Here is a 21371-nt window from a genome sequence, read left to right on the forward strand (position 1 = left end):
TACTCCTGCCTAATGCAATGGTTCCCAAAGACCTCTAGGTATATAAGGAGATGGTTACTCCCATTTGAGGAGAGGTTTATTCTTGATTAACAGGGATAACGCACTGCTATTCCAGCCTCAGGTGTGGTGATAGTTTACCCTAGTTAAAAGAAAGGTTTATTCTTCCCTGATGAAATGGGTAATGCTGGTTAAATGAAATGTTTTACATTGACTTCTTCAGGAAGTCTTTCCCCTGCGTAAGGAGAATGATACCTTTGACCAATAGTAAGTTATGATACCTCATTTATTTATTTATGAGATGTTTTACTCCTAATATGGGAGAAGAGTTATGCACAGCTAAGGTTTCCACTGATGTGATGTTTCATATTTAAGGAAAGTGGAAACCTACTGTTATTTATTGAAATGCTTTCTGTTATAACTCCTTAATGTATTTGATGCAGGTGCTGACCAGGAGCAAGGCATAGGTCAGGCCTGTGTTTTACTAAAATGTATTTATCCAATATTTCTTATTTATGAAATGTCTAATATTTATTCAACTGAAGTTTAATGCCAAGTGTTGACACACAGGTATCTAAAAAGTGAAGCTAATTTTATGATGAATTCCAAATACCCTGATCCTGCTCTATCTTAATAAAGTTAACTTGAGTTTTTATACAAACTCACTGGAGTGGCGTCCCTAATTGCGTGCTCATGTTTCTGACTCAGTGGTTGCGTGTGCTGAATGGTCGCTTTACACATAAGCTTTCGGATGCCTACCCGCTCGTGCCATGCTACCCTAGGGGACTGGTGACCCCAGTTCCAACACACATGTTGTCTGTTTTGGAGATAGGCTGCTATTGCCGCAAGATGTAGTCTAATGGATATATACACTAGGTACACTCGGCCGAGGAGAAAATAATTTGGATGGGAACGCCCGGAATCGAGCGCACAGTACCGCGTTACAATATCGTATCCGACGGAGCCAAGGGAACTGGGTTGGTCGGCATGAGAGTGTGCTCCCTGGCGTGCTCGGCGTTACGATATTGTAACGCGGTACTGTGCGCTCGATTCCGGGCATTCCCATCAAAATTATTTTCTCCTCGGCCGAGCTCCAGTGGAATTCCCTGGCACACTTCTCCCTCCACGGTCACAGGGGCCCTCCTTTCGTCCGTCGGGCGCAGGTACTCCGCCGGGCGGTCTGCCCTAGTCTCCGTTTAGGTCTCAGCCCCTCCCGTTGTCGACTCGCCGGTTCGCGTCCTTCGTTCTGGTCTGCCTCCCCTCCACCACTCAGGGCCACGGTCCACAGCGCGTGCTCGCTCCGGGCGTCAGGCCCAGGGTCCGGTCGCTGCGGTCCACAGAGGGGGGGTCCCAGGTGCAGTCCTGTATGGCTTTGCGCCGTGTTGATCCGGTGTGGCCTGGTGCAGGTGTTTCGGTGTGGCCTGGTGCTGGAATCCTGTGGGCCCCGGAGTGCTCTTTCACCGGCCCGCTCTCGGCGTTCCGAGCCCGGCGCTCACTCCCTGGTCCCGAGGGTACCTCCCCTTGTCGTGGGCACACAGCAGCACGGCCGGTGGGGCCTGTCGGCCGACCTCGGCCTCTCTCTCTGCCTCGCCGCCGGTTCGCCTCGCTTCCCGCCTCTCCTCACCAGACAGGCCGCTGGCCGAAGGGGGTCTTCTCCGGTGCTCGCGTCTCGGGCTTCTGTCCCCGGTGCGTGCTCGCCTCTCCGCTCCGGGTCCGGGAGTCGGGGACCGGTCACTGTCCCTCACGGACCAGGCCCAAAGCCAGGGACTCCAGTGCTGCGGCAGCCCGCTGGGCTCTCTCTGGTCGCCGCCGCAACCATGCCAGATCGCGCCTCAGCCGTGCGGAGCCACAACCGCTCGGCCATTGCTCCGGGGGCTTTCAACGGCAGCTCACCACCTCCAGCCGCTTTGCTTGGTACGATACGCCTTCTTCCTTGGGCCCCGGGGCTTGGAGAGCACCTCTGGCGCCGGGCCCACGTTGCCGCTCTCCCACAGTTTCGCGCCGGCGAAGGCTGGAGCTCGGTTGCGTCGTTCACCGTCGGCAACGCCCGCCAAATCAGCTCACTGGTGGCGCCGGGTTCAAAGCTGCTCCTGTGGCGTCGATATTCAGGGGGAATTGGGATATTACCCGCTATTGAAAAGGCCTAAGGGGTTTAGGGCCAGGGAGCCTCGGAAAACGCATCCAGTCAGACCGCCATCTTAGCCACGCCCCCATACTCACTCACTTTTACAGCCACTCACAACTATTCACTTACTCATATAGCTACTAATACAAACAGTCACTCACCCATTCACATATGCACTCTGTCGTCCCTTCACTCACCCATACTGCCATTCACACAGCTTGAACCGTGAACAAGCTATCAGCGATAGCGAAACGCGTCGTTTGTCTCCTTAAACCTTTGGATATGTTTGAAATAAAACATTTGGGGAACTAAAAAGCCTGTGAGGGCGTTATTCAAAATGAATTCGCAAGGATTCAATGTGGAAATATATACATATATATATATAAAATATATATATATTACCTATTGGCGGTCGCCAGTAGGTAGGTATAGTTAGGACCTATTTTCCATAGGAAATCCGCAACATTCTATTTGCATTAACTTTAGCGCCGGTTGATGAATCTTTGCAAAATTTTCAAAATTTATGGTCAGCTCCGGTCCGCTTCTATCCTGAAAGTTTGGGGGTGATTCGTCAAGCGGGGTTGAGAAAAAAGGAGGGTCACAAAACATGTTTTACCCGTGCAATTTTCCATAGGAAACTTTAGCCCTGGCTACAGCCTGAACTGCTGAACGGAATTACACCAAATTTGGCAAAGAGGTAGCCCTTGGGTCAGAAAAGTGCCTTTTTGTTAAATGGTGTAAATCTGTTCAGTAGTTGCTGAGAAAATGAAAAGTAAAAAAAACATATATATCTATGGCCGCAGTGGATCAGCGCACCCTGTGCGCACCCTGCGTGCACACTCCCAATCACAAGCTGCATGCTAATTGGCTGTCAACACTCCAAATCAGGAAGTGTTGGCAGCCATCTTGGGTTCCTGCACCTGGCATGGCAATGCCCGGGTATATGGGACTTCTGGAAGAAGATCTTCTCGGACATTAGTAGCATAGCGGAGGTAGATCTTACAGCTGACCCCGCGCTGGCACTATTAGGGTATTCTAAGAGGCTACCTAGAGCTACTTGGAGGCTGGTAGACATGGGGCTGCTTATAGCCCGAAGGGTGGTGGCTTGTTGTTGGAGGAGAGGTCCTGCACCTACACTTAAACGCTGGGCACATGATATGTTATATTGCTGCACGCAGTCGGAGAACTACAGCGAGCTGCTGCCTCCCACTAGCCGTCCTAAAAACTTTTGGGGACTATACCAAATATACCTAACCAGTAAAAATGAGGCTCAAACCACAGTAGAGGACTAGGGGCATCAGATAACCACCGGGAGGAAAAGATACACTGTGCTGGCATAATTGGTAATGATTGATGTCAAACTAGGAGATGTGGAGGGGTAATACACAAGGGGCAAGAAGCAGTTCTTCTGCGATATCACCAGTAGTTATTTTCAAGATCGCCGCCTGCCCTATTATGGGTTGTTGGCTAAATTTCTGTGTATTAACCCTTTCCATGCGGCCGCGATTCCCCTGGTGTGCTGTAAACAGCACGAACAGGGGCGGGCCGTGACGAACCCCAGCCGTCATCGGCACACGAGCACCGTAGTGCATGACGGCTGGGGTTCGTCATCAGCATGGAAGGGGTTAAACTGAGGAGGGAATGTCACACTGTTGTCCTGACAGACTTTGCGACCAAGATAGATGGGTGTGTGATGGGTTTGTTTTGATTGTATTGTTTGATAAATTGCAAACCAAATAAAAATATTTTTAAAAAAGAAAAATTGCTATTGAAGCCCCTATCTTGCGGGTAGAGTGGGATTTAGGAGGAACAGATAATGTGCGTTTTGCTTTATGATAACAAATTTGTATACATTTGACAATCCACCTTGCACTTCCGGATTTGGATATTGGGTTGCCTTTATGTGGGGTGAGAAAGATACAACAAGTTGTTTTGTTTTACAAAAAAGTTTTTTTCTTTCAATGTAATAAAGGAGTGCTCTTTTTACATCAAGAGTATGTAGAGCTCTTTCTGCGACTGTTTGTGGTTGCGAGAAGAAAACTGGCAATTCCACAGACTGACTGAGATGAAAAGCAGAAATAACCTTAGGAAGGAATTTTGGATTATTTTAAGAACCACTTTGTTATGATGGAGTTGTAAAAAGGGTTCTTGAATAGTGAGTGCTTGTATCTCACTAACTCTTCTACGGGAAGTAATGGCAACAAGGAAAGCGACTTTCCATGTAAGAAATTGTAAAGAATATGCTACTTACCAGTATGCATCTGTTCTTGGCATGTAGGGCTGCTGACATTCATATCTGTGCATAGATCGCCGCCTAGTGTTGGGTCCGGATGATTGCACATTGTTGTCCTGGAAGAGTCTTCGAAGTATCACGAGATAGGTGGCTCCTCCCCTGGACTACAGTGCGCATGGGCATCCTCTCCATCCTCAGATTATTTTTCGCCATTGTGGCAGGGATGGAGTATGATACAGTAAGGGATGTCCATGCTAAGAATAATTTTGAGTGCTACAGCTGCGACAGGCACCGGGGAGGAGGGAGGGCGATATGAACGTCAGCAGCCCTACATGCCAAGAACAGATGCATACTGGTAAGTAGCATGTTCCGTTCGAGGCATGTGGGCTGCTGAATTCATATCTGTGCATAGAATGTATAGCAGTGTCCCCCCTAGCGGTGGTTGCCTGTGCCAGCTGCAGCAGCCTGAAAAAGAGTCCTGAGTACAGCCTGTCCTACAGCTGCTTGCTGTTTGGAGTGTACATCTACGCAGTAGTATTTTGTAAATGCATGTATGGTAGTTGTAGGAAGGTGGCTACCTGATTATGGTTACCCCAGATGTTTTGCCTTGTGTTTAGCTGGTTTTCGACTTAGTTGGCCTGGTTCCCTGCTAATCAGGGCCCCAGGCTATCTGCTCTCTCTGTAAAATGGATTCCATGTACCCTAGGTGCATAACTAGATTGGCTTGGGTCACCTTATCAGCCCCTGTACAGAGCACTATAGGTGCCCAGGGCATAGGTGCATCCAAGGCCTACCAGGGGCTGCAGCCTATCTTTTGCCACCCCTGGCTGGCTATCTAAAATTGACACAACTGGCTGATCACTCAGCTGGGGCAAGGTGGTGTAATCACCCCTTGCTTAGATATAGTATGCCTATATCTAAACCTATCTGGACAGATATATACCTATCAGTCACTCCTATGGCAGGCCTTAACAATCCTGGAGGCAGAGTGCTTAGTTTTATGTGAGATGGTGCTCTAGCATGAGCTGAGCCTTTCTGCAGCTGTCGGGACCAATTCCCTAAGCTGTTCCGGGATAATGCCATACCATATACTATTAAGTGCATCATAATCCTCGCGGTTATATGTTAACTTTTGTTTGGCTTTATCAAAACATGTCGTGTAAGGTGTCATACGATTTGGAATACTACCCCCTCGCCAGTCCTGGCGACGGGGGTAGCATTCCACCCCTCTAGAAGGAGACGAAATGTTACTTTGCTAAAACGTGGTTGATTTTAAAAGAGCCTCAGATCCACAAAATGGATGCTTCTGCCACAGACACGAATCTAACCTCCTGCAGCTGCCCGAAACTCAGCCAAGGAGGCCTGGACAAAGGGTTTCCTGTCACAGGGAGGTGTCATACCACCCCAGACAGGAGATAGTGGATTGTAGCAGGGAGGTTTGAAAGAAACCAGACACTGCCTGGGGAGCACAAGGCTGCCCCTTGCATAATCCGGCCAAACCGGTTCTGGGGCACACCAGCCCCAGTCCCAGCGCAGCCTGGATCAAAGGGAAAGGGGTGTATCCACCCCCTTCCTGGTTCCCACCCATAGGAGGGGACCTAGCAGGTAATCCAGCCCCCTAGATTGGTATAAGAAGGGGAGCAGTGCCAACGCACTCAGATTATCCTGATGAAACATTTGAAACGAAACTCTTCACCCTTCGACATCCTACTCAACGTAGAAGACTGAAGAATCTCCCTTGTGGTCAAGGAGTGACCACCCCGTGCAAACAGGCACCATCCAGCACCTAGACGTCTGCTTTGTTGCAGTTCCCGCCGGAACTCGAGCGACAGAGATCGATGAGATCAAGCTTACCTGCCTTCTTACAGCACGATCCACAGTCCCTGCAGAGCTGAGACCCGTGGAGGCGACCGGAAGCGTGGGGCACGCCATCTTGAAAAGACCACGAGACGCTGACCGTGCAGCCCACGAGTGACCCTCGAAGTTGTACACCGGGGTCTGAGAAGCCCCAACCCAGAGCCACTCTTGCACCGAAGCTCACCCCTCTACACTCGACGAGTGCTGCGTGGGGCCCTTCTGCTTTCTTTGGCTCAACGCGTTGGCCCAGTCACTTGCCAGCTGGCTTGTGGACCCTGTGCCGACGAAAACCTAAAACCGACTTGCGATTCTGGTTGCTCTAGACTTGCACCAGCTCCTCTGAAAAGGAGCCCCCACTCCGACCCTCCTGGTCTGAGTGAGAAGCGATCTCCCAATCCCGCGTGGATTGCTTTTGCCAAGTGTTGTTGACTCCGATCTTGAAGCCGACAGCGCCGACGGTGAGAGCCTGCGTGGGACAGCTCGTGACCCGCTCCTGGACGTCGCAGATGCCCCAGAGCCCACGTGGCAGTGGAGAGAAGCTCCTCGACGACCACCTGATTGCGCCCGACATTGCCTGGTTCCGTCCTGGTTCCACCCTGGTCACTGCTGAGTGACCCAGACTCTGTCCCCTCTGCTTTCAGGTACTTTTCTACTCTGATCCACCCTTGGATCACACCGGACACTTCTCCTTCACATCGCCTGCAGCATCTTCAGCTTCAAGCACCAAGAACCTGCGTGACAAAACCAGACGCCACTTCGACCCTATGCACTCTGAAGAGTGAAAGGTGTTGCCTGTTCGGAAGATAAGCTGCCACCGCAGCTAAGTGTATACGTATGGAGCTATAGGCTAGATTGCATCTATGTAAATGTAACAGGTAACATATGATGTACTGAGTAGATGCATCTAGCGGATTTATGTCATTATTGGTACAGTAGATGACAAATCGTTTCCATTTCGCCGCATAGCAAGCTCTGGTCGTAGGTCTTCTTGCCTCTTTGATAATGTTCATACAGTCAGGAGGCAAGTTCAGGTAACCGAACTCTATGACTTCAGGAGCCAGATCGCAAGGTTCGAATGTTGCGGATCTGGGTGCTGAATGTGTCCATGGCTCTGGGTTAAAAGACTGTGTGTTAATCGCAGCCTTTGATGAGGCACCACGGAAAGTTCTAGGAAAGTGGTGTACCACGGTTGCCTTGCCCACGTTGGAGCAACTAGGATGAGTGTCATGGAGTGTTGCCGCAGTTTGCGTGCCACTAGTGGTATGAGCGGGGCTGGGGGAAAAGCGTACGCAAACCTGCCCGACCAGTTAATCCATATCGCATTGCCCTGAGACTGCGGATGTGGAAACCTGGCGGCGAAGCTTTGGCATTTTGCGTTTTCCCTTGTGGCGAACAGGTCTATCTCTGGGTGACCACACTGCTGGAAGTACGGATGTAGCACTGAGGGATGTATCTCCCACTCGTGCATCTGGTGGCTGTGTCTGCTGAGCAGATCCGCCATCTGTTTGTTCCTGCCCGGGAGGTGTTCCGCCATGAGGAAGATGTTCCTCTGAATGGCCCACTTCCACATGCTTTGCGCTAGATGTGACAACTGTGGAGAGTGTGTTCCTCCCTGCGTCTGTATGTAGTACATAGTCATGTTGTCCGGTCGGATCAACACGACTTTGTTGCACAGATGTACTTTGAAGGCCTTCATTGCCATGAAGATCGCCATCAGTTCCAGCAGGGTTATATGCATCTTCCGTTGCTGTGTCGTCTATAGTCCCTGCACTGTGTAATGGAGGACATGCGCTCCCCAGCCCAGGAGAGATGCGTCCGTTGTCAGCACTATTTGTGGTACAGGCTCTTGGAACAGCCGTCCCCTGCAAAGGTTTTGTGGGTTCCACCAATGCAGAGAGTGGTATGCACGACCGGTCACCAACACTAGGTCTTTCAGCTGTCCTTGAGCCTAGTTCCACTGCCGTGCTAAGCTTTCTTGAAGCGGACGCATGTTTAGCCTCGCGTGAGGGACTATGAAGATGCAGGAGGCCATCATGCCTATCAACTGCATAAACACCCGTGCTGGAAGCGAATGTTGGGGTCTGAATTTCTGAATCAGCAACTGAATACCGCTGATTCTTGCTGAGTTTGGCTGTGCTTTTGCCACCAGAGTGTCCATCACTGCTCCTAGGTACTGTTGTACGTGAGCGGGTTGGAGATGAGATTTTGCGTAGTTCAATAAGAATCCGAGGCTGTGCAGGAGGTGAATAGTGCGTGACATGTGGCTGGCACATTGCTGGACCGACTTCGCTTGGATGAGCCAGTCGTCCAGATAGGGGTAGACGTGGACATAGTTTCTCCTCAGGTGTGCCGCCATTGTAGCTAAGCACTTGGTAAACACCCTGGGGGCTGTTGTCACCCCGAAAGGTAGGACCTTGAATTGGTAGTGCTGGTTTTGTATGGTGAACCTGAGATACTTCCTGTGCGCAGGATGTATTGGTATGTGGAAGTACGCGTCTTTTAGGTCTAGCGTTGCAAGGAAATCTCCGATTGAGCAATGGTAGAACCTGCTGTAAAGTGAGCATGTGAAAATGTTCTGACAAGATGTATGCGAATATACCCCTGTACCTTGTTCCTGTATAGGGACGAGTTCTATGGCCCCTTTTTGCAGCATGCTGATAACTTCTTGCTGCAATAAGTCTATGCGCTCTGCTGACATAGGACGGTGTCTTGGGGGTATGTTGGGTGGAGTGGAGGTTAGCTCTAGACAATAGCCATACTGAATAAGTTATCTCACCCACCTGTCTGTGGTAATGCTCTCCCAGACTGTCAGGAACTGTTGTAATCGCCCCCGACCGGTGTTACATGGTCCGGGGGCAGTGACAAGGCGTCACTGTTTAGTATTGGCAGAGGATCTGGTGTTGTTATTCCCCCGTCCTCTGCCTTTGCTGCTGTTGCCACGGTATCCACCTCCATTATTTTTATTGTAGGTGGTTTGCGTGCTCCCTTTATTGTATGGGATCTGTTGTGATGCCTGGCCTCATGTAGCTCCTCTGTTACTGGAGCGACGAAAGAAACCTCCTCTAAATTGTTGGGACTGCAAGGCACCCATGGATTTGGCCGTGTCTGTGTCTTTTTTAATCTTTTCTAAGATTGTGTCCACATCAGAACCAAAAAGAAAATCTGGATTCACAGGCTGGTTTAGTAATGTGGTATGGATCTCAGGTTTGAATCCCGAGATCCGCAACCAGGCATGCCTTCTGAGCAGGACGCTTGTGCTGATGGCCCTGACTGCAGTGGCTGCTGCGTCTAGCGCACACTTAATGGATGCGTTGGTAATGAGTTTACCCTCCTGGATTAGCATCTCTGCTCCCTCCTTGTAGGCCTCAGGCAAATGTTGTAGCAGTTGCTCTAGAGTCATAATGTGCCCTATCGTATCTGGCTAATAGGGCCTGTGTATTAGAAATGCTCCCGATATTAGGTGCTTGAGCAGCTACCCTTTTCCCAGAAGCTTCTAGTACTTTAGATTCTTTGTCTGGAGGAGGAGCATCACCCGTAGTCTGTGAGTTGGCGCGCTTACGAGCATTTGATACCACCAAGGAGTCTAACGGCAGCTGTCCCTTAATATATGTAGGGTCACAGGCGCCGGTCTGTATTTCCTTTCAATCCTGGGGTTAATAACCCTTGCTCTAGTGGTTTCCTTGAAGATGTCCCCAGCGTGTTTAAGGACACCCTTTAGCATTGGCAACGTTTTTACAGATTTCTCCGAAGTGGAGAAAGTGTCAAACAGGAAGTCCTCTTCAACTGGGTCAGCATGCATGTCCACATCATGATTTAGTGCTGCCCTTTCGATTAAAGCGTTGAACGCAGCTGTATCTTCCGTTGGTGAAGTTTTTACAGGATAAGAGGGAGTATCAGGAATAGTTTGTGATTCCCCTGATCAGCAGGGTCTGCCCAGGTTTGAGTTTGGTCATCCTGATCAGTGTCCGCAGGGTAATGATATTGTTCCTCATCATCATAACCAATATCCTCGGTAGTGGGTGTGGGTGAATATGCCGAAGTATCCTTGCCATAGTACCGCACAGTCTCAAAAAGGACAGGTGAAGTTGCAGAATCCCTTTTCTTTTTGAGTGGAATTTTGTATGATTCCAAAGTATTTTCAGACCTGATTTTCCTCTAATAAATAGTACGTTTACCAGATTCTGAGTCTATATGCAACTTGGACTGGTCATCATATGAGGGCTCCTGGCACGTAACTTCCTCTTCCAGAGGATGACTCATTTTCCCCAATGACACCTGTTTGGGGTTTTCGACCCTAGGTTTCGAATCGAGCGCCTTGGGGCGTGCAGTCGGTGGTAGTCCGAATTTTATCGGTGGCATAGTGTCTTTAGACAGACTAACCTTCTTCGGCGCCGGCGTCGATGTAGGCCCGACGGACTTTGCCCTTTCGCCAGGAGTTTTTTGGGCGTGCGCAGACTTCGGTGCTTGTGGCGTCGGAGGCGCACTCTTCTGCCTCGACTCGACGTGGTCCTTTCGAAGCGCTTTTGACTTTCGACTCGAGGCCTTTGATAAGCTGGGGTCTGTCGACCTGATGCTTCGGATCGAGACCCTTCCGAGACTAGAGTCCCTTGTTTATGTCGCTGTCCATCGACGCCGACGTCTTCGGTTCGACGTGCTTGGTTTTAATGGCGGACTTTAGCGCCCCGATCTTTGGTTCGACACTCTTTAATTTTAACCCCGCAGGGTCGTCGACACCTGATTTCTTCATCGACTCCGATGGGTTCGAGGTTTTCGACCCAAGGACTGTCTTTAGGACTTTCGGTTTCGTTAAGGGCTCGATAGCTTTCGGTTTCGTTTTGAGTATTGGAACCGATGGCTCATGTACTGTTTTCCTAGCCGGGCCTTGACTCGGGGCTATAGAATGTTCTTCACGATCTCGGCTAAGGCTTTCTGGCGATGCCTAGACCTGAGCCTTTGAAAGTCTTTGAGTGTCTGTTTCGGGCCCAGTACCCACTTGTTAGGCCTGTTTCATCGCTCGAATCGTCATCAACGGCTCCGCTGGGGGATACGTCATCCCTCACCTCGACGACGTTTTCAAATTCAACGTTGTCTTCGTCTTCTTCACAGTAGTCGGAGCCATGCTCCGAACCGGGATTCGATTGCTGTTCCGGATCCTCTGCCTCGACGACCTCATCTTCGTCTTCATCGAAGATATTTACCGGGTTGGGCGCTGGCTTTGACTTCGTTTGCCTTGCTGCACGTCGGAGTCTAAGCGTCTTCTTCGACCTGAATCGAGCACAAGCTAGACAGTTGTTCTCGTTGTGCTCCGGTGATAAGCACTTGTTGCACCACTGGGTGTACATCGATGTGCGAGTACTTGGAGTTACAAAGGGGGCATCGTTTGAACGGGCTCCGTTCCATCGACGATCAGGCCTCCGGTGTCGAAAAGGCCACGCGGCTCTCTTCGACGTCCAGCTCAAGAAAACTGGAACAAGAACTCAACACCGATCGAGACAGTACCGACGACCCCGAAGGCCTTTAGAAAGTTTTCGAACTTGAGTAAGAAAAGTACATCCGAACCCAATGGCGGAAAAAAACAATCTGAGGATGGAGAAGATGCCCATGCGCACTGTAGTCCGGGGGAGGAGTCACCTATCTCGTGATACTTCGAAGACTCTTCCAAGACAACAAGTGCAATCATCCGGACCCAACACTAGGCGGCGATCTATACACAAGATATGAATTCAGCAGCCCACATGCCTCGAACATAAGTGTTCCTGATCTAATGGTTGGTTTAGAATAGAAGTTTGAACCTCAGGCTTATACCCAGAAATGCATAGCCAAGCATGTCTACGCAGAAGGACCCTTGTGTTGACTGCTCTGGAAGCGGGTTCTGCTACGTCGAGAGCACAGCGAATGGAAGTGTTAGTGATCACTTTTTCCTCTTGTATAAGGTCATTAGCCCCGCAGGCAGACGGTGTACAGCGGCGAACGGTGGAGCCAGTTCCTGCGATATACTGTGAGGTAAGTGTGCTGCGGAAAGTACGGCAAGTGAGGAGTCCCCCGTGAGAAATGGTGTTGGAGTGTTGGCAAAAACAGGAGCAGCTTCCACGGAGCTCGATCCTGCGGCATCACTGCTCGGCCGCATGAGGCACCGGCAGCTGGGCCTTGTACTCTGGCTCACGGCAGCACAACAGGGGGGCCCTTGCTGACCGGCTGTAAGACGCGGCTAATGGAGGAGCAGGTCCCGCCTTCTCTGGCGAGGCACGTGAGGAGGCCCCAGAGAGCAGTGGTGAAGTGTCGGGCAGGAAGGGGCGGCCCCCATGGAGCACAGATCAGCGGAGTAGCTTAGTGTGGATACCGCCCTATCAGAGGAGTTGATAACGTAGCGTTCCGGGTTGGGGGGCGGGGGGGGGGGGGGCGGAGAGACACCTTGTGCTGATCATTAGCAGGGAGGAAGCAGTAAGAGGCCTGCCTAGTGGGCATTCAGGCCAGAGTGCACGCGTGGGATGCGGCAGCGTGCTACTTGCGCTTCAAAACCCCACCAGGGGTAGCAAGCGCTATATAAATACAAACCTCTTTCCCTCTTCTATCCTGCCACCTCCCTTCTCTACCCAAATAACTGAATAACATATCCACTACTCAAATTAATTCATATTTTACTATACTAATTTTCAACACTAATCCTATATGGGTTCCAGAGTGGCATGCTACTCGCCAGAAAAGCGCTTCAACACCCATCAGGGGTAACAAAGTGCTATATGAATGCAAACCTTTCTTCCCCTTTTATCCCTCCGCTATCCCTCTCTCTCTCCAAATAATCTGACTAAATATCCCCCACTGAAATTACTTCATATTTCACCATATTAATTCACCACCAATCCTTTATGGGCTTCCTGAATAGCGTGCGTCAACAAGAGCTATATAAATACAAACATTTTTCGTCCTCTATCCTCTGCTATCATTCCAAATCCAAATAACTGACTAACCTATCCAACACTTAAAATGTACTTGCATGTTTCATTACACTAGTTCAACACTAATCCTCTATGGGTCCCGGAGTAACGTGCTACTCGTCGAAAAAGCGCTTCGACGCCTCGTCAGGGGTAATAAGTGCTATATAAATGCAATTACAATATGTTAGCAGCCTGGGACGCTGTTCTTTTGCCCGAAGCGTCCAAGAGTTTGGACACTTTATCAGGGGGTGGAGCATCACCTGATGCCTGAGAATTGGCTCTTTTCCTAGGATTAGAGACTACTAATGAATCTAAGGGTACAGACCTTTAATATAAGCCGAGTCTGCAGGGGCAGCTTTGTTTTTCTTTTCGATCCTAGGGTTGATAACTCAAGCCCTAACAGGATCTTTAAAAACTTTGAGTACATGCTTGATTACCCCTTTTAGCATAGGCAAGACAGAGGTGGTCCTTTGTGACATGTCAAAAGTGTCCATAAGGAAATCTTCTTCCACTGGGTCTGTGTGTAATTTAACCCCATGGTATTGTGCAGCTCTGTAGAGTAGCTGATTAAATCCTGTTGTGTCCTTTGGAGGTGAAGGTCTAGAGGGGTATACATCTTCTTGTGGGACAATAGGGACATCTGGAGTGTTGTAATCGTCCCAGGGGTCAGGTGAAGAAGGTGGACTAATGTCCCATGGTGGCTCTTCACCTGCACCCTCCCCTGTGTCATCTGTTTAGGAGAATGGTGTGGTGGGGAAGGTGGAGGAGGTGATGGAGAAGGAATTCTAAGTGGAGAAGTGGCAATGTCTCTTTTCTTTAGTGGTGGAGATGGTGCAGGTGTATCTAGTGGTATCTTCTTTGAGCGGAGGATGAGCTGACCAGTTTTAGGATCTTTTACAAGAGTCTTTTGTTTAGGATCTGGGCTAAAAAGCTCTTCTGATGGATGCTGATCTTTCGGTACTGACTTTTTAGGTTTAGCTGCCTTATGAGGCACCGTCTCTGGCATGGTTTTGTCTTTCGGCTTGAAACTGTTACAGTCTCTGTATGTCGAACCAGTGTTTTCAGGGGTTCCGAAGGTTTTTTAGGGTCCGAAGTTTTCGACTCTGAAGGTTGATTTGAACCTTTAGGGAGCAGCTTCTTGCTTGGCTCCAAGTTTTTTTTATGAGTCGAAGGGTCGGTGGTTGTTGGTTTTGGTGCCAAGTGCTTTGATCTAAAGGCAGTGTTCGGCACGGAGGAGGAGGGCGGTTTCTTTTTCGGTGCCGGTGAATGAGTTTTGGTACCGACAGCAGGCTGACTCGAGTCCGAGTGGCCTGAAGGTTCAATAGGCTTCTTTGCCGAGCCAAAGGACGGGGCATGGGAAGCAGTCTCTCGGTGTGCACCTGGGCCCTAAGGTGAAGGTGTGACAGAAGCCTTTTTGGATGAGTTATAGAGGGGGTCGGGTCGAGGTTCTTACTTGCGACCCCCGGAGTGAGGTCTTCGATGTCTGCGTCCTCTGCTTCGGAGGCGCTGTGTTCTTCGACCCACTGCTGTTCTAGAACGTTGACGCCCTCTTGAAGATGTCGTCGGGAATGGATGTCGACGAGCGAGCCATTGTTCTTCGAGCTCGACGATCTTGAATGGTCTTCTTGGAGCAGAAGGAGGCACAAGCTGCACAGTCTCCTGCCTCGTGCTCCGATGAAAGGCAGAGGTTACACACCTCATGCAGATCGGTGTGGGGAAACTTCGACCCACATTGAGGACATTTCTTAAATGGAGTCCTTTCCATAAGCCAGATGCTAAGGCCCAGGTAGGCCCGAAGGCTCTCGTCGATCGGAATTGAGGACTTCGACGTTGGCGAGATGCGCGACGAGTAGGGTTCGCGATCGAAAACAATACCGTAGAAAGGGTGAAGGATTGCGCGTCAAAAGTTATGTAAGTAACGGCACCGAACTGGAGCGCGAGAAACATATCCGAACCCAATGGCGGAAAAAACCTATCTGAGGATGGAGCCGATGCCCATGCGCAATATCATCCAAAGGAGGAGTCACCTATCTCGTGACTTCCAAAGACTTCTTTAAGACAAAAACAAGTGCAAACATCTGGGCCCACCAGATGGCGATCTATGCATAGTGTGTGATCTGCAGCTCATATGCCTCGAACAAGGGAGCCATCTTCAGAAAGCCCACACAGGGTGTTGACCTCTGACCCTACCCCAAGGGCCGGTCGCTCCACACAATGCGCGGACCCCCGTGAGTGTGCCCAAGGTCTCCGCTACTGTCGCCAGCTCCCCGCTGCCCCCGCAGCTAAGGACTCTGGGACTGGTAGTTCGTGCCTGCTGCTGCCCGCGATACTGCGCTCTCTATCTTAGTTGCCTACTGCTGCCCGTGATTCTACGCTCTCTCCCTTCGTTGCCTGCCGCACCCTCGCCTCCGTTTTTTCCCGCTCTTCCCACCCCGCTACCCGCCGCTGCTCCCCTGCGCGGCCCGCCCCTTTCCTTCTGGTTCCCCTCCCCATTCGCCACCCCGCTCCCGCCTCCCAGCTGCTCCTCCCTCCCACTTCGCCATTTATAGGGGAGCGCATGCGTACGCGCAGCGGGCGCGCCAAGGCATGCCAAAGGCAAGCCCGTCCACGCCCAGAACCCAGGATCTCGACGATGCCAACGCACCGGACGAACCTACGACGCCACCACCCTCCGCACACTCAACACCGGCCGGAACCCCGCCTGCCACCTGGCCAACCCGAAACACACCCACGGACCCTTCACCTGCCAAGATTGCAAATTCACCTGCATCCGTCCCGAGCCCGCAGCCGCCAAGCCTACCACCAACAAGAATCACCTCAAGTGCATCCTGCTCAACACCCGCTCCGTCCACCGACATGCAGTCGAACTCTGGAACCTCCTAGACACTACAGCACCCGACGTCGCCTTCCTCACGGAAACCTGGATGAACGCCTCCTCAGCTCCCGACATTGCCATAGCCATCCCGGACGGCTACAAGATCACCCGGAGGGACCGTACCAACCAAACCGGAGGAGGCATCGCCATCTTCCACAGAAACACCCTCCGCATCACCACCAACTCGGAAGACACCCTCACAGCCGCCGAACACCTGCATTTCCAAATACACACCGATCCCAGGACCACCCTCAGAGGCACCCTAATCTACAGACCCCCGGGACCACGCACTCAATTCAGTGAAGCCATCACAGACTTCATAAGCCCGCACGCCCTCACCTCCCCAGACCACATCCTCCTAGGAGACCTCAACTTCCACCTGGAGAACAACAACGACAGCAACACCACCACCCTGCTGGACAACCTTGCCAACCTCGGACTCAAGCAACTGGTGAACACCCTACCCACTACGCCGGCCACACGCTTGACCCAGTCTTCTCTTCCAGCAAGTACATCTCCTTCAGCCACTCCACCGGACTCCACTGGACAGACCACAGCTGCGTCCACTTCTCCTTCAGAAAAACCACGACCCACCACCACTCGCAACAGGCCCCCTGCAGAAGCTGGGGCAAGATCACCACCGACCAGCTCACAACCTCCCTCAGCCAGAACCCTCCCACCATCACGACGGACCCAAACAAAGCAGCCCACAACTTCGCACAATGGCTCGCCAACTGCGCCGACGAACTTGCGCCACTGAAGAAACCTCCCAGCAGACCCCACAGCAAGAAAGCCTTGTGGTTCACCGACAACCTCATAAACTCAAAGAAAACCTGCCGCTCCCTGGAGAAAACCTGGCGCCAGGATCAGACAACAGAGAACATGACAGCCCTCAAGAACGCCACCCGCAAGTACCACCAACTGATCCGCACCACCAAGAAAACTACATACAAACAACGTCTGGACAACAACACCCACAACAGCAAGGAACTCTTCAGCATCGTCAAAGAGTTCTCCAACCCCAGCGCCTGCAACAACGACATTACACCCTCGCAAGACCTCTGCGACTCACTCGCCTCGTTCTTTTCACCGCAAGATCGCCGACCTACACGACAGCTTCGGCGCACAGAACACGCACCCAACCACCGAACCAGCGCACCCTCCCGCCACCCTTTGCACCTGGACCCCGGTCAGCACCAAAGACACCGCCCGCACAATGAGCACCATCCACTCCGGCTCCCCTACCGACCCATGCCCACACCACATCTTTAACAAAGCCGACTCCGTCATCGCACCCTAACTCCGGGACATCATCAACAGCTCCTTCGCATCCGCCACCTTCCCGGAGAGCTGGAAACATGCAGAGATCAGCGCCCTCCTGAAAAAACCCACCGCAGACCCCACGGACCTCACGAACTTTCGACCCATCTCGCTCCTCCCTTTCCCTGCCAAAGTCATCGAGAAGACGGTCAACAAACAACTCTCCGCCTTCCTCGAGACAAACGGATCCCTCGACCCATCCACAGCACCGAGACCGCCCTCATCGCAGCCACCGATGATATCAGGTCTATGCTCGACAACTGGGAAACCACCGCCCTCATCCTCCTGGACCTCTCAGCAGCCTTCGACACGGTATGCCACCACACCCTGATACAACGCCTCAGTGACACCGGAATCCAAGGCGCGGCCCTGGAGTGGATCATCTCGTTCCTCGCCGGAAGAACCCAGAGAGTCTGCCTCCCCCCGTTCCGGTCCACAGCTACTGAAGTCATCTGCGGCGTCCCACAAGGATCCTCGCTCAGCCCCGCCCTCTTCAACGGCTACATGAGCCCCCTCGCAGCCATCGCACGCAAACACAACCTCAACATCATCTCCTACGCCGACGACACACAGCTGATCCTCTCCCTCACCAACCACCCGGACACCGCCAGAGCCAGCCTCCAGGAAGGAATGAGAGATGTCGAGGAATGGATGAATCTCAGCCGCCTGAAACTGAACTCAGACAAGACGGAAGTCCTCATCCTGGGACCACCCCCCTCTGCCTGGGACGATTCCTGGTGGACACCTGCCCTGGGCACCGCCCCCAAACCCTCCAACCACGCACACAACCTAGGCTTCATCCTGGTCTCCTCCCTCACGATGACCAAGCAAGTAAACGCCATTTCAGCATCCTGCTTCAACACCCTGTGCATGCTCCGAAAAATCTTCCGACGGATCCCCACCGCAACCAGGAAGACGGTCACCCAGGCCCTTGTCACCAGCCGCCTGGACTACGGAAACACCCTCGACGCCGGAACCACAGCCAAGCTCCAGAAAAGACTACAGCGCATACAGAACGCCTCGGCAAGGCTCATCCTGGACATCCCCCACCACAGCCACATCTCTGCCCATCTGAAAGATCTGCACTGGCTCCCCGTCAGCAAGAGAATCGCATTCCGCATCCTCACCCACAAGGCTCTCCACAACACGGGCCCCAGGTACCTCAACAACCGCCTCGCATTCTACACACCAACCCGCCAGCTCCGCTCCGACAGCCACGCCCTCGCCACCATCCCACGAATTTGCAAAGCCACCGCCGGAAGTTCCTTCTCCTATCTGGCAGCCAAGACATGGAACTCCCTCCCCACCCGCCTCCGGCTGACCCAGGACCATCTCGCCTTCAGGAAACAACTCAAGACCTGGCTGTTCGAGCAGTAGCAACCTCCACCCCCCCAGCGCCTTGAGACCCTAACGGGTGAGTAGCGCGCTCTACAAATTCCTTGATTGATTGATTGATTGATTGAAGGCTGCTCTTATAAATATTTGTTCTCTCCACAAACATGCATTGTATATTATAAACTTGCTGGAGGAGACTCGGATGTTTTGTTTATGACAGAAACGTGGTGGGAGAATCCCAAGCGCCAGATATCCAAATGGCGTGTCCTAGTAATTATTCCAGTGTGCATTGGGATAAGAAGAATACAAGAGGAGGCAGATTTGTTACTGCCTATAAAGTTCATTTTAAATGTGCCACTTTATCCTGTGCGGACCTGAAAGAGGCAGGGGTCTTGAGTTTCTGCATCTTCTTATTCCCTCAGAAATCCTTTGCAGGGGCTTTGTTATACAGTCTTCCAGGTTATGAGGGTAATTATTTTCAATAATTAGATGAAACTATCATCATGCAATATGCCAATTTGACCCTTTTGGGGGCTTTCAATTTGAATGTTTCTAACCTGAGTGACTCTGACCACATCTTTTGTCGATTTATTAGGATCCTTAGACCTTTCTCTTAGCAACTCCATCCATACTCGCTCTGCTGGGCATACAATTGGTTTGATTTTTTCTAACATCCATCTAGAATGGCTAAAGCCGTATGCTGAAATAAACTATTGTTATGTGAAGTGACTTAGACTGTCAATCACTGAGTGCTAACAGCAGTAGACAAGCTCACCTTCCTGAAAGCAGTAATCTGCAATAAAAGGATTTGCTTAGTCCTATGGTTTACGTTTCAATTAGCCAAGGAGAAAAAGCAATGCAAGGAAATGGAAAGAATTTTCTTCCAGGTGATGAGGCCAATTACAAGCTGGCTTTGAAGAAATAACATGCAGCAATTAAAGCTGCCCAAAGTTCCTTATTTGGGGACCAAGTCTATGTTGCTGCCAACTTTGCACAGAGATTTTCAAATTGTAAATAGTGTCCTTTAAACTCTGGGGAAGAATGGGCTCCTGCATCATTCCCAGTCTGGTTTTTGTCCTTGGAACATGACTTTCTCTCCTCCACCCCAACCTCTAAGGGGGCAGATTTAAACTTCAGCAGTGGCATGGACCCGTTTCTCTACCCTGAAGTTAATACATTTCTTGAGTTGCTGCCATTTGAGGCCCAATGTATGGTGATCCATGCTTTACTCACTGGATTACGCAAATGTTCTTTACTTGGGCCTCTCAGATTTTTTTAGTTAAGTGTTTAAGTGGTTTAAAATGGGGCAGCTCAGATTTCATTAAAACTTCCTAGCCGTACTTCTAGGTCTACTCACCCACCCGAGTTTCAATGTCTCCCTATTAAAAAGAGGTTTCCGTTTAAATCCTTGATGTTACTGCATCAGACTTTCTACAAGTCATACCCAAGGTATCTCTCAGAGAGTACCAGGCCTTATAGACTGGGAGAACTCTGCGTTCCTACGAAGCTCTCCTGACTGCGGGTCCTCGACATAGCAGCTCTAGGAAAAGCCGCTCCTCTTTTGTGGTTTTATCTTCCCAGACCAGTAGGTTTTCTGTATATTCAAAATGACTTCCTATTCCAGAAAGCCTTAAAAACTTTGTTCTGCTAATGGAAAGGCCTGTTTGGCAGGACTGTTGGTTTCGCATCATCGGAAGACTCTTTTCAGTAGCCCTGTGCTTCAGGAATCAGGTAAGTGGCAGAAGTCAGTTCAACCAGGTCCTCGGATCACCTCACAGCATAGTGAGTCTACCAAAGACAATGACTTAAAATAGTGGCAAGGTTGGCAGCTTTCTTTGATGCAATTTGGAGGAAAGCACAGATAACATACAAATGCTGCCTGCATGATACGAGGACAAAATTTTGCACCAACCATGGTGATTTTCATACAGCATGGAAAATGTATTAAATGAGGGGCCATGTCACAATATAGTGTTGGAAAATATGGTTTATACTTCTGATCCGAATGCAAAATAGTTTAAATACATAAACGCGAGCCAGTCCCGAAACTGAAACTTAAAAACTTAGAAGAAAAATTATTTTCACAATACCACCGTTGATGCACAGAATGCTATCTACAATAGATGCTGCAATCATATCTAATCTGTTTCAATATGTGATAGCTATTGTCAAATATTGTCCATCCCACCATCCTATCTTGGATCACAAACAGCTGGCTTTCCTGTTAAGTTAGGTCTGAAATCCGGACTTTTATATTGCTAGGTTGCCATAAGTATTTCAGGAGATACAATGTTTTTGATTGTCACAAAGGGATAGGCAAATGGTAGGTGAAGACTTTCCCATACTAGTGTTCTCAGCATGCACATACAACTTTATTTATACCTGGTCATATTTCACAACAAAAAATCTTTGTGCACTCGTCTGGACAAACAAAAAGAACTTGAAATAATACACTTAAATTACTTAAGATCAAAACGTGGGACTGTTAGCTACAACATTATCTACATAATTCTGAAATTAAAATGTCATAGTTAAGAGTAAGAAAATAAATTTGTGGCATAAACAGCGGATCTCCAAATATTTTTTGTTTGTATAATGCAATCTCATGAAAGAAGAATGATCCTATAAAACCCAACTATAATTTGATAATCATGGGAAATGTTTCCCTAAACATGGAAAACTGACGAGGATTTA

At 50.3% G+C, this 21371-nt stretch overlaps 1 protein-coding gene across 4 annotated transcripts in view; it reads right to left on the bottom strand.

The window, feature by feature from the left end:
- LOC147668257 (prolyl 4-hydroxylase subunit alpha-1-like) overlaps nt 1–21371 on the bottom strand; it is a 415422-nt gene that overhangs the window by 17920 nt on the left and 376131 nt on the right. The gene's annotated exons all lie outside the window — the stretch shown is intronic.

The sequence above is a fragment of the Lissotriton vulgaris genome, unplaced genomic scaffold (genome assembly GCF_964263255.1).
Source record: "Lissotriton vulgaris unplaced genomic scaffold, aLisVul1.2 SCAFFOLD_1939, whole genome shotgun sequence".
NCBI classification, from domain to species: Eukaryota; Metazoa; Chordata; class Amphibia; order Caudata; family Salamandridae; genus Lissotriton; species Lissotriton vulgaris.